This window comes from Mustela erminea, chromosome 8 (assembly GCF_009829155.1).
Source record: "Mustela erminea isolate mMusErm1 chromosome 8, mMusErm1.Pri, whole genome shotgun sequence".
NCBI lineage: Eukaryota > Metazoa > Chordata > Mammalia > Carnivora > Mustelidae > Mustela > Mustela erminea.
In genome coordinates this window covers 100130828-100144697 of record NC_045621.1, presented here as the reverse complement: position 1 = coordinate 100144697, position 13870 = coordinate 100130828, and positions in this window count along the sequence as shown.

Here is a 13870-nt window from a genome sequence, read left to right as displayed (position 1 = left end):
GACTAGGGGTTTAAACAATGTAAATTTATTTTCCCTTAGTTTTGGAAGCTGGAAGTCCAGGATCAAGGTGTTGACAGAAAGTTTGGTTTTTCCTGAAGTCTCTCTTCTTGGTTGCAGATGGCCATCTTGTCCTATGTCTTCATGTGGTATTTTCTCTGTGCACATGTGTCCCCATATGTCCTACTCTCTTCTTGAAAGGACACCAGTTAGAATGGATCAGGACCCATTCTAAAGGCCTCATTTAAACTCGGTCACCTCTTTAAAGGTGCTGTCTCCAAATGCAGCCAAAACCTGATAAATAGGAGGTTAGAACTTCAAGGTATGCCTTTTGAAGGGGACCCAATTCAGCTCATAACAGCTTTCTATAGACAAACTAATGTTGTTTGGAAGGACTTATGAGGTATACCCCACTCTTACACTTTTTCAAGGGCATTTATGTGACTAAATCTTACTGTGAAGTATCACCTTTGATATGTTTGAGGTTTAGGCAGTTTTCTCCAGTCAAGCCTTTTGCTTCATCTTTAGGGGTTTTTTTGGTTTGTTTGTTTGTTTGTTTCTTGGCTGTGACCTGATTTTGAACTTTGCTTAACAGTTATTTCTTAATTTTAGCATCTTCTGTCATCTAGAAAGGCGGAGAATTTTCTAAGCCATCAAGTTCTGGATCCTTTTTATTTAACTATTCTTCTCTAAATTTATGTCTCTCCTGTCTCATTTTACTATAAGCAGTGAGAAAAAGCTAGGCAGAATCTTCAACATTTTGCTATGAAATTCATTTTTCGGTGCTCTCTACAATGACTTCAGATGAGACTATTGCTAACCTTTCAGCCACAAAGTTATGAGGATCATCCTTCCATCAGTTTCTAATAATCTGCTCAACACTTCCTTTTGAGCCTTAACTGGTTGTATCATCAAAGTCTGTTAATAATTATTCATTTCAATAGAGACCTTCTCTAACATGCTCCTCAGAATCCTTGTAGGATTCTGCCACCTGGGCAATTCTAAAGACATTCTCTCCGCTTGAAAATCATTTTAGCCTAACTGGCTGAAGTGGTAAGGAAGCATCATCAGGGCAGGCAGAGCAGCCAGAAGTTTACAGGTTGCATTCTGAAAGCAAGAGAACCACAGAAGGAGCTAGAGCCCTGAATCTGGATATAATGTCTGCCTCTGTCCCTGGATGACTCCTAACTGTATGTTCATGAAGGAGATTTCTGGTAGCCTAGTGAAAAAGCAAGCAAAAATAGCAAGAAGACTATCTTTTCAAGGAAGTATTGCAGTGGGTGAGATTTGTGCTCATTTTTCACTATGTGGTTCCCTTTTTTTTTTTTTTTTTTAAAGATTTTATTTACTTGAGAGAGAGCGAGCACAGGAGGAGAGTAAGAGGGAGAAGCAGACTCCTGGCCAAGCAGGGAGCCTGATGCAGGGCTTGATCCCAGGACTTTGGGATCACAACCTGAGTGGAAGGCAGATGCTTAATGACTGAGCCACCCAGGTACCCCATCATGTGATTCCTTAATTTCTGAACAACTCAGGCAACAGAAAACTCTAGTGTTATCAGCTTAAAGTATTAAAGATCAGAGCTTGGAGCTGCCAGGACCAATGAAAATTTAAAAGGAGATACTTGGAAATAAGGGAGCCACAAAGAAGACAAGTTCTCAAGAGTGAATATAAACTGCCCAAATCCTTGACTAACCACTGAACTATATAGGTTCAGGAGAGATCCGTAGTGGGGCAAGAAGGGGTATGGGATGGGAAAGGGCAAGAAGCGGTAGGTAGAAATTCAAAGATCTGAGCAGGGTTATTAGCTATTTAAAAAAAAAAAAGGAAGGAAAAAATGAGTTTGCTATTTGAGTGCAGGTAAGTTAAATTACTGCCAGAAGAAAATTCCTCACAACACAATTAAATCCAGAATAGCTATATTATATATTATCCACAAAGTATCATTTTCAACCAAGAATTATAATATATGTCAAAAAGTTGAGAGAAAAATTTGCTGCTTGGAGGATGACAGTCTAGAGATGGATTGATACAAAGGGTAATGAGGAAGCTTTTAGAAGGTGGTTGAATTGGTGACTATTGTGATCATGGTGGTAGTTATGTGGGTGTAAGAATTCATTAGAACTTTCAAAATCTATACTTAAAATGAGTGCATTTTAGTGCACAGAAGCTATACTTAAATGAAATTGATAAAGGCAAACAAAAAAAAATTAAAAAGCAGAAACTTTTCCCCAAGTTCTACAGATAAGCAAATGGGGGCCACTGAAGAAGTAGGAGAGGGAAGGGGTACAGACAAAGGTGAACTTTGTTAAAATTCCTTAACATATACATCTTGGCACTTCATTTGTTTTAGTTTTTTAGTTTTGTTTGTTTTAGTTGACGGCGTATTATGCCTCCATCAGAAGGGACGATTACCCAACTTTTGTAGCAATATGGACGGGACTGGAAGAGATTATGCTGAGTGAAATAAGTCAAGCAGAGAGAGTCAACTATCATATGGTTTCACTTATTTGTGGAGCATAACAAGTAGCATGGAGGCTACTTTTAGAAGGTGGTTGAGGAGAAGGGAGTTGGGGGAAATTGGAAGGGGAGGTGAACCACAAGAGACTATGGACTCTGAAAAACAATCTGAGGGTTTTGAAGGGGCAGGGGGTGGGGGGTCGGGGTACCAGGTGGTGGGTATTATAGAGGGCATGGATTGCATGGAGCACTGGGTGTGGTACAAAAACAATGAACACTGTTATGCTGAAAATAAATTAAAAAAAAAAAGAGAGAGAGAGAAGGTTCAGCCCAAATGGGCCCCAAAGTAAGATTTATGAAGTATACAAACAAAAACAGACAAACAAAAAGACTGATAAAATTATATGACAAGAGAAAAAAGTATATATATATATGTAAATAAAGGAAGAACCTTATTAAAAAGAACCCCAAGTGTAAGATTTATATACAATCAGGACAAACACAAAAACACAGAAACACTGGTGGAAGTAAAAGATGGGAGAGTCGTTATAAATTCTCAGTGTGGGTGAGGAAGGTTGTTTTGATTCTTCCTGGATGTATCTTGATATCTTTGTTAAAGGACTCAACTTTCCTAAGATAAAGCGGGATTAAAAATTGGTTGACCTATAGGGGTAGTATTGATTGGGGAATGGGGATTACTTTGAAGTTTAACTCTATATGAATATTAGAAAATGAAAATAAAAAAGGAATAAACTAGACTAAACTATAATTTAAAAAAAGAAATTTAAAAAATAGAAATGCAAAAAAACACAGGTGTATGTATCAAAAAGTTCAGATTAGAAGGTTATTATGGAATTTGATGTACTGGACATCTCACTGTGATGGTAAATAGGTTAAAAAATTATCTATATAAAAAAATGAGCCAGAATAGTGGGAACAAATTAAAAATAAAAGTTGTCCTATGAAGTAGTGGCGGTTGTTCTCTTGTAGTTTCTTTTTTTTTTTTTTTTCTTTCCTGGTTGGTTTTCTGGGGGAGGGGCCTGCTACGTGGGTTTTCAGTCAATGATGTTCCCCGAGTTAAGTCCTCCCTCCCCCTCAAGGGGGTGGGCGCTGAGGAAACCATTTTTTTCAGGCTTTTTATGTTTGTTCACTTTTTTTTTTTTCTCGCCTTGACTGCTTTTGATGGTTTTTGTAGGTTTAGAGGAAAGCAAACTGCACCCTGACCTCCCTCTCAGAGAGAAGCCTCAGTTTGATCTCCTGTGGGTGCTGCAGAGCCCATATAAATTCCCCCTTGGCCACTGGCAGAGCAGGCTCTGAGTCACGGTCCCTGGGGACACATGGTCTTCTGCTTGTACCCATAACCACGGCAGCGGCGGCTGTCTGGGAAGCTCCAGACCGCCAGAGAGGTTCCAAGCAGCAATCGCACACTGAGATTTTCCTGCTGGCCCGGGCTGGGAGTGCCTGGTGTTTCTGGGTCTAAGAGCACCAGGCTTGCGCACACCTCTCTCAGGGGAGGCTGTGGGTCACGTGGGCGTCTCAGGCTCTGAAACAATGGTACGGGTCTGAGAGCGCCAGTGGGCCTTCGTGCACCTCTCTCAGGGGAGGGTGAGGGCATGCGTGTCTCAGGCTCTGTAGCAGGGCTTGGTGTTCTCCCATCTGGCAAGGCTCCCAGCCCCTCACAGGAGCTGGACTCCATGTGTTCTCGGGCACGCTAGAGGCTCAGGAACCAAGACCTGGTTTCTCCGCCGCACTCTCTCTGGCTCAGCACCAGGGGGCACTGTCCTGGGACCTGGGACTTAAGCCCCTGTCCCTAGCTGCCCAGATTCCCACAATTCCCCCCCCTCCCCCCGTGATCCTTTGCTCTTTTTGAGTGCTTTTAACCAGTCTCCAAGTTAATGCTGATCCCCAGATGCAGGGCACTCTCATATTAGGGGTATTACTTTCCAACCGGTCGTCTCTGGTGGCTCCCTCCCCCTTTTGTTTATCTTCCGATATCATTCCGATGTTCCCACTCTGCTTTACCTGCCCACTGGCATCTTCTGCCCCTGTAGAGATCCAGACATGTATAATTCTGATCTCAGGCTGATTTCATGGGTGATCGGAGTTCTTTGGTAGGTAATCAGCTTGCTTTAGGGTACAGGTTGAAAAGGCGTCTCCTCCTACTTCCCCACCATCTTGTCTCCCCCAACATTTCTTTTTCTATTCATTCACTGATGGACACTTAGGTTGTTTCCATATCTTTGCTATTGTAAATTATGCTGCATGAACATGGGGGTGCATATGTCTTTCTTAAATTAGTGTTTTTGTTTTCTTCAGATAAATACCCAGAAGTAGAATTTTGGATCATAGTGTAGTTTTTATTTTTTGAGGAGCCTCCATACTATTTACCATGGTGGCTAGACCAATTTACATTCCCATCACAGTGCACAAAGGTTCCTTTTTCTGCACATCCTCACCAATAGTTGTTATTACTTATCTTTTTGATAATAGCCATTCTAGCTGGTGTGAGGTAACAGCTCATTGTGATTTTTATTTGGATCCAAAAAATTATAGATTAATACCAATGTCAAAGAGGTTATTGTGTATATTTTTTTCTGAGAGTTTTATAGTTTCAGGTATTACATTCAAGTCTTTAAACCATTATGAATCAATGTTTGTGTGTAGTATAAGATAATAATCTGGTTTTCATTCTTTTGCATGTGGCTGTCCAGTTTTCCCAACACCATTTATTGAAAAGACTATCCTTTCCTCATTGTGTATTCTTGCCTTCTTTGTCATAAATTGACCACATATAAGGAGGCATATTTCTGGGGTCTCTATTCTGTTCCATTGACCTAGGTGGCTGTTTTTATGCCAATATCATACTGTTTTGATTACTATGGTTTTGTAGTATTCTTTGAAAGCAGCCAGTGAGATTCCTCCAGTATCTTCTTTCTCAAGAGTGCTTTGGCTATTTGGAGTCTTTTATGGTTCCACACAAATTTTAGAATTGTTTTTTTTGTTTCTGGGAAAAAAATGCCATTGGAATTTTGATAAGGATTGCACTGAATATGCAGATTACTCTGGGTAGTACAGACATTTTGACAGTAGTAATCCTTCCAATCATTGGGGACAGATATCTTTTCATTTATTCATGTTTTTTTTTTTCAATTTCTTTCATTAATGTCTTATAGTTTTCACTGTATTGGCTTTTAACTTTTTGGTTAAATTTGTTCTTAGATATTTTATTTTTGATGAAATTGTAAATAGGATTGCATTCTTATTTCCGCTTTCTGATAGTTTGTTACAGTTCTGATATAGTTTTGATAATTCTCTTTCTGATAGTTTTGGGTATATGCTTATTGATTGATTGATTATGACCTTATTAGAACTTTCATTTTGTCACTGTGATGGAAAAAACAAAGTTAAGAAAATGTTTCAAAGTCGGGAGACATGAACATTTTAGTTTTTAACATATATTTGGTTGGTTCCTAAAATGTCAATGCCAGTGTGAAACTCTCTGTTGAGTATATGTGTGTCACAACATATTATATTTATGTCTTGTGATTAGAGAAGGTCAAAGTCTATGGCAACTGCATGCTAATAACTCCTGAACCTCACTTCACTCAGAATGATTGTTCTCGTCCTAAGCAGCAAGGCATCGCACAGACCTGACTAGTGAGACTTATCTGGATGCAAATATTTCTCAACACACTGCTTTCTAGGGTTGATTTAACTGATTGCCATATGTGGGTGATTAATTCATAAATTTTTAAAAAGATTTTATTATTCATTTGATAGAAACAGAGAGAGCACACAAGCAGGGGGAGAGGCAGAGGGAGAGAGAGAGAGGGAGAAGCACACTCTCCACTGAGCCAGCCTGGGAGCCTGATGTGAGGCTTGATCCCAGGATCTGGAGATCATGACCTGAGCTGAAGGCAGATGCTTAACCATCTGAGCCACCCAGACACTCCTAATTCATAAATTTTTAAATAAATATATGCTCACTTTCTCCCAGTCACTGTGCCAAGTATTTGGATAAAAGCTTTTTTCATGAAACTTGTGATTTATTGTTGTTATTTTAGCTTCTCACATGGTATTCCTTCTACTGGGAATATACTCCTTCTAACTTTCCTCTAACTTATTCTATCTTCTACACTCAACACTCAGCTCAAGTGTCCCTTTATCACTGGAGCATTTCTGATCCTTTGGTCCAAATTATGTTTCCTCTTTTATCCTCTTCTCTGTCCCTCCTGTAATTATGTTAACATGTATGTCATTAATTGTTTTCCTTCACAAGACAGAGAACTAGATTATATATCATCTGGTACAAAAGGATAATTGGTAAATTGAATTTTTGCTCTGAATTAATTAAAAGGTATTTATATGTAAGTGAGAGTATGAAATACAATAGACAGAGAAAATATTTTGACAGAATTCTTGGCACCATTTTGTCCATGATTGAAAGTTTCTATGGCGTATATGGCAAAAAATCATGTGCAATTTAGATAATTTTTTTTCTGGGAATGTGGAAATAAGGTCCATATTTTTGTTTAGTATATTTAGTCTATGAGACTTTTCACTGAGTCAACCAATCATTACATAATTAAGATAAATCAAGGTCACTGTAAAATATTTTATTTATAATAAATTATAAAGCAGATGAGTTATGATCATTTGTATAAATATGCTAACCAACCCATATGAAAGTTCTTGTTCCTGTGACGAAGATCACTTTAACTTTCTGTACTTTCAAAAAATAGACCATAATAAAAGTATCATGAGTTTCTATGTAGAACTGAAAAGAACTACATAGAACTAAAAATCACCCTGCTGACAACCAACCACAGTATTCCCCCCAAGTAAGACAAGGCAACTCTAAGACCACAAAAATGACTAATTCCCTTTTCTCCTTACTAACATCTTTTCTAAGAGACTTATCCTTATTTGCCATTGCCAGTTCTAATACTGCTTAAAACTCCCATATCCTTCTTAAAAATATTAAAATATCCAACTTTTTTGTACCAGTTTTTTGTACAAAATTATTTTGTACCAATTGTATTATTGTACCAATAATTTTGTATGTTTTGTACCAATTTTTTAAAGACATTCAATCCAGAATAAGCGCTAACTTCCTAATCCCTTCTCAAAATCACTCACCAATGCTAAAGCCTGGTAAGTTTTTGTTCGCAGCTGTCCTTTACTGAGATGTCCTTGCGCTTCCCCTCATTTTCTCTGCCTGAGTACAGCAAACTAAACGCATGTCAGTTTTATTTTAACTGCAACTGGTTTTTGTTTGTTTGTTTTTGTGGTGGTCTTTAGGGTATGCGCCTCAAAAGAACTAGCCATAAAATACACATTTCACAAATGATGTTTCAGTTTAGAGAATTGCCAAGGGCTTTGACAGTGATGTCAAGAGTGCTTGGACCTAGCATGCTATCTAGTTACTTAGGTTCCAGGTTTGTTCCTTCCTCTTCAAAGTTCTGGAAACTCAGTTTTGTCATTCTGTGCTGAGAACTGGGGTGTTGATGTCCATAATAGGACTGAAGTTTTACAGTTCCACCCATCACTTGGGTAAAAGAAACAGGTTAAGCTTCTCTGTATTGCTCCTTGGCTCAATTTCACCCACTTGCTATGCAGCCAGTATGAATTAATGAGGAAAAATAAAATAAAGAAGTGGCCTTTTTTTTCAGGCAATATATTAAAGACATTGTTGTCTTGTGCGGCTATGAATGTTGGTACTCCCACTACTCCTTACTGTGGTTCTTGTCACTTTGTGAGGTTCAATATGCACAGAAACATCACAGAAATGCTATCTCCTGAGGTATCTTGGGAATTAGATGCTCCTCAGTTTCTAGACTCCATAGGTTAGCAGGGAGATATTCAAGAGTATAAATCCCATCTGTTAATTGGGAATGAGATGAGCATCTAGGAGGCTATTTAATAGATGAGGAAATGCAGGCTGACAAGCTGCGGTCCTAATCCAGAGCAGCTCTATCTCCATATCCCATTGCTTAACTGGAGAGCCCTCTACCCTCCCCAAATTCACTAGAGGCATTCTAACAGCATAAACAAACAAGAAAGACCTATTCCTGCAGGAGTAGTGATTATGTTAATAGGAACCATCATGCCTAATTACCTCATTACATTGTCCTACCCTCCTTTCAAGTCTTGGCTTCAGGAATGGGAGATGGTTAAGTCCAGAAACAGCAATTGAAGTTGATTTCCCCACCTGATATGAAAAGATTTCTTTTACTAAAATGGATCTGCCTTGTGATATTTGAATTGATACACGGCAATACCCTTCTGTTCTTATTTATTATTGCCAAACAACACTAACACTTTCCTTTTAACTGTGTCATTTTTGCCAAAAGTGGAAATAAAATACAAACATCAAACTGGGGATAAAACCTTAGGGACTGACAAGAGTTTTTACATTCTCTAAGACAGATGCAGTTGTCTGGTATCTATTCATATTTGGGGATTGTTATGGAAAACAAATATTTAAACGAATATTTCAAAACAGGAAGGCATGCTTCAGTTTGCTCCTTTGGACTCTTTCCTTCTTTTGGGTTTACAAATGTGTTAGTTATTGACTTTGCAAGTTCAACTTGTCCTATACCAAGTGCCACCGGGGGAATTATTAGCTGCTCAGTGAAGCCTTGCAGCTCAGTATTTTGTGTCATCCTGAGAATGTTCAATTGTAACTTAAAAATAAATGTGATATAACCTTTTTGGAGAACAGTGTGTCAAAAATAGGCAAAATACTTTCTTGAAAAATTGTGGCATTCAATATCTGCTTATTGCTGCAATCACAATCAGAATTTTCCCTGAAAATCCATTGCAGGCAATAAATGCACCTGGTGGTGTCATGAATGAGCTCTCACAGCTTTACATGATGCTCTGAGTGTTTCTCATGCTATGTCACCTAGGAGACATAAAAGGCAAATTACTGTATGTGTGTGTTCTGGTGTGTGTGTGTGTGTGTGTGTGTGTGTGTGTGTGTGTGTGTGTTTATCAGAGGATTATTTTGGGACATTCGATGCACTTCCACAAGCTAGCATTTTCCCATATAGGAAAGCTACATAGGACCAACTGGTAAAAGCTGTGGAAGTTAAATAACCATTAAATAATTATTACATAACTAATATAATGCCACTGAAAAAGTCTTTCTTTGCCTTCCTACTTTCTTCATTTAAATTCCATTTCACTAGGTTTTAGAGGCTACCTGAGTAATCACAGGAAAATTTGGTGATTTGGCCATGTATCTTATTCATCTTTCAGTCACATCTAGTTCACAGATAATCAATAACTCAACTATGAGTACACTAAACCAATAAGATTGTTATAAAGACGTAAGTATGATCTAGAGCTAGCAATAATTCTTTTGCATTGTTCACTCTGGAATATTTGATTTAACTCAATCAACCAAGCACTAATGAGAAGAAAAAAGTAATTTTTTTCATAAAACACTTCTACTCGGGGTGCCTGGGTGGCTCAGTGGGTTAAAGCCTCTGCCTTTCACGCAGGTCATATGATCCCAGGGTCCTGGGATCGAGTCCTGCATAAGGGGGGGGGTCTCTGCTCAGCAGGGAGCCTGCTTCCTCCTCTCTCTCTGCCTGCTTCTCTGCCTACTTGTGATCTCCATCTCTCAAATCATAAAAAAGAACCCACACTTCTCCTCATGTATGAATGCTCAGAAACCTGAAAGTAAGGAAAACTCTGTAAAGAAATTCAGTCAAACTCCGTCCTTCTCCACCAGCGGCCACTCAGCACAGGGGACTGCTGGATGGTTATATTGCCTCAGAATGTAGCACCTTACCCATCATGCCATTATGAATATGGATATGAACATTTAATGTTTGCATATTTAACAAATCTGTTGATAAAATCACTAGAACCAACTAATAGGCTTAGCAATATTTCATAGAAAACAGAACTTAGTGCAGTTGGTCACCTAGTAAAGTGTTATTTTTTTCATTAATAATTAGGATGTGAGCAGAACTATCCACTCAAAGGTTGTCTAGCTTCTCAAAACTTGCTTCTAATTTCCACTAACTTCTCTGATGATGTGTATAGCTATATAACTCTATAGTCGAGTAACTGAGATAATGTGTTGAACTTGATCTTTATTAAGGCCACTTCAACTGGGTAACTGGTATCTCCCCACATTAGGACCTAAGCTCTTTTTGAGGATTCTTTAATGTTCTGTTTGGCCAAAAGTGATCATTCATCCAATCCATATGAGAAGGTTGCATATCTTGTCTTATTTTGAGAATAAGCACCAGGAAGACTTACAGCAGATACCAACTGAATCCCAGTAGCTCTAGTGTTGTGTTTTAATAATGTCACAAACAAGGTGTCTAGGTGGCTAAGTCAGGTAGGCATCTGACTCTTGATCTCAGCTCAGGTCTTGATCTCAGGGTTGTAAGTTCAAGCTGCACACTGGGCTCCATGCTGGGCATGAAAAAAATTAAAAAAAATTATTATGTCACTTTATGTATATTACATTTTATTATATTATAATGTTATTTAAAAAAATAATGTCACAAACAGTTCCACAAACCAGGGCTTGAATGTAACCCATATAAAATGCAGCCCTTGCAATGTACCTCCCTCTAACTCCCATTCCTATACATTCATTTGCCAGTTGTTTTCTCAATAAAGATAGCCTTCTCATTGATAAAGTCATAAAGTTAAAAATCTGACCTGTTTCCTCCATTTTCATTACTCTTAGAGCCAATCAATAAGGCCCACAATTTAAAAATATTTTTAATTTTAAAATATTTTTAAAATATATTCTAAAATATTTTCAAGTAAGTCCATCCTTCCTATCTGACATTCTAAAACACTCTTGTCCCAGCCACTATCTTCATGTATTCCCACTGTAGAAATCACTTCCTTATCTGGTCCCTCTGCTGTGATTATTAACATCCTTCTAGCTCATTTTGTAGACAGCAGCTGAAATGATATACTTTTGATAGAAATCATTATCATATTGAAACTGCACTTGAAACCCTTTAATAGTTTTCTGCTTTACCTAAAAGACAGATATTTTAATGCTGCCTGGGAGGCATTTACACTATGATGCTTGGTCTACAGAAAATTCTCAAATATTTTTTCAATGAATGAAAATATTTTGTTAAATAACTTTATGAAAGAAAAAAAAGTGAAGTTATTTGGCAAAAGGAACTAAATCCATGCCAAGTAAAACATAGCTTGGTGTTAATTTAAACCCAACACATATTACAAATTTAAAAACAAACCCAAGTAAGCCCTGACAGTTAAATCATTTGGATTGAATATATGAATTTATTTTCTTCCTTAGATGATACTGAATGTAAAGACACATCATAAACAAGAAAGGGAAAAAAATAGGTGTAAGAAACAATACAGGAAAAGGATATAACTATAGAAATTTGGAAATCAAAAAATAATGGATGAGTAGTTACTGACTTGGATGTCCTAAAACAATGATATATAAGCCTACAAAGGGAGAAAGCACAAGAAGCAACTTATTTTTGTCACAAATTCTCAGAAATTAGAAATATTTTGTGTGTAAAAGCAGGTTCAGAGTGAGGCTAAAATCAGAAGGGCTAATGAACATTGGATGTAAAAAGTATTTCTATAATATAAGATTCTTTTCCCCCATGTTACAGGACGTGGGAATGGCCCAGATACAAGATGGGCAAAGAATGATGTTTAACTCCTGGACAGGAGAACATGAAAAGTTTCAGAAAAAAAAAAAAAAAAGGCAAAGCTGAATAATTTTTTTCTATTAGCAAATGAGTAATAGGGAGTAAGTGAAAATCTATACACTTGATAGCAAGGCTTCCAAATCCCTATTTCCCTTCTGCTTCCAGAAAGCCAGCACTCGGTATACCTTTCCTGTTCCCAATCTGCCAATCCCAGAACATCAACGTAAAATTATTTTCTGGTAAACCAGAAGGAAAGAACAAATAGATACTGTTTTTATTGTATTGCTATTATAATTATTATTAATGTTAGGTTTTTTATATCCTCATCTTTATTACACAAGAGGTAGCATTCTATATACACTATTTTGCAATTTTTTTTCCACTGTGTTATTTCACAGAGGTCTTCACTCAGTATTATAAATTTATAGTATTCTGTGATATGTACTGTGCATTTATTCAACCACCGCCTTAGGCATGGGCATTTAGTTTTTGTTTTTTTTTTCCCAGTAATTTAAGTGATACTTCAGTGAAAGTCTTTATGGAAATGTGAATAATGTGTGAATTCCTAGGAGTGAATAATGTGTGAATTCCTAGGAGTAGAGTCAAGGGATCAAAAGGTAAAAACATATCTAGTTTTGGTTAAGTGTTGCCAGATAGAATTCCAGAGGGGACATATGGGTTAGTGATCCTTTCACCACAGCTTCTTATATAGAGTAAGTTGTGAAACATTTTACTTAATCTATATGTCTATATTAAGCTAAACATGAGTTCATACTATTTTCTCTAAATCTAACCCACGTACCACATGGATCATTCTAATCTTCACCCTTTGCTTATCTGAAACCTCCTACTCACCAGAGAGAAAACTGGCTCCCACCATCCACCATGAATTTATTTGATATTACATTCTTTTATACGTATATACATTTCTGGTTTCAGAATCACAAACCCATATTTCTGTGCAAATAACTATATCAGCTAACATACAGCACTTATGTTCAGCTCCTTTTGCCTTTGGTCGGAGAGATTCTGCCAATTTCCAAAGATACTTAGGTCTGCACATTTCCCTCTAGCTCCTTCAGGGAGTTATTTCATACATGCATAATCAAATGAGGTTCTTTCATCTCATTCTGCATTGTATCCTGAAGTATCTCAGGATAAGTTTCTAAATATTTTTTTAATTTGAATACATTAAAGTTCACTCCTCATGTAAATTCATAGGTTTTGACCAAATGTATTATGTCATGTATCTACCATCACAGTATCATAAAAAAAGAAATTAGTTTCATTCTCTTAAAAATCTCATTTGCTTGACCTATTCAAGCCCTCCCTCCTCTGAACCCCTGGCTTTTAATACCATCATCTAGAAAGACAAATTGGTCTCTGATAGTTTTTTTAATTATGAAGAGAGATGCTTTAAGCATTCATATATATGCTTTTGTGTACATTACTCTTATACTTAGTTGAGGAAAAATCTAGAAAGCAAGATTGTTAGATAATGTGATAAAATTATGTCAAGCTGTGTAAGAACTGCCAAACTATCTCCAAAATGACTGTACCCTTTTATGTTTACACCAGCAATGAACGTGTTCCTTTTGCTCCATATCCTTACAAGCAATTGTATTGTCAGTTGTTTTGGGGTGTTAGTCCTTCTAGAGAAATGGGTACAAAACAGAAAATAGAGCAACATGGAAGAAAGAGAAATAGATCAAAAGAACATTTTAAAACTGAATTAATAT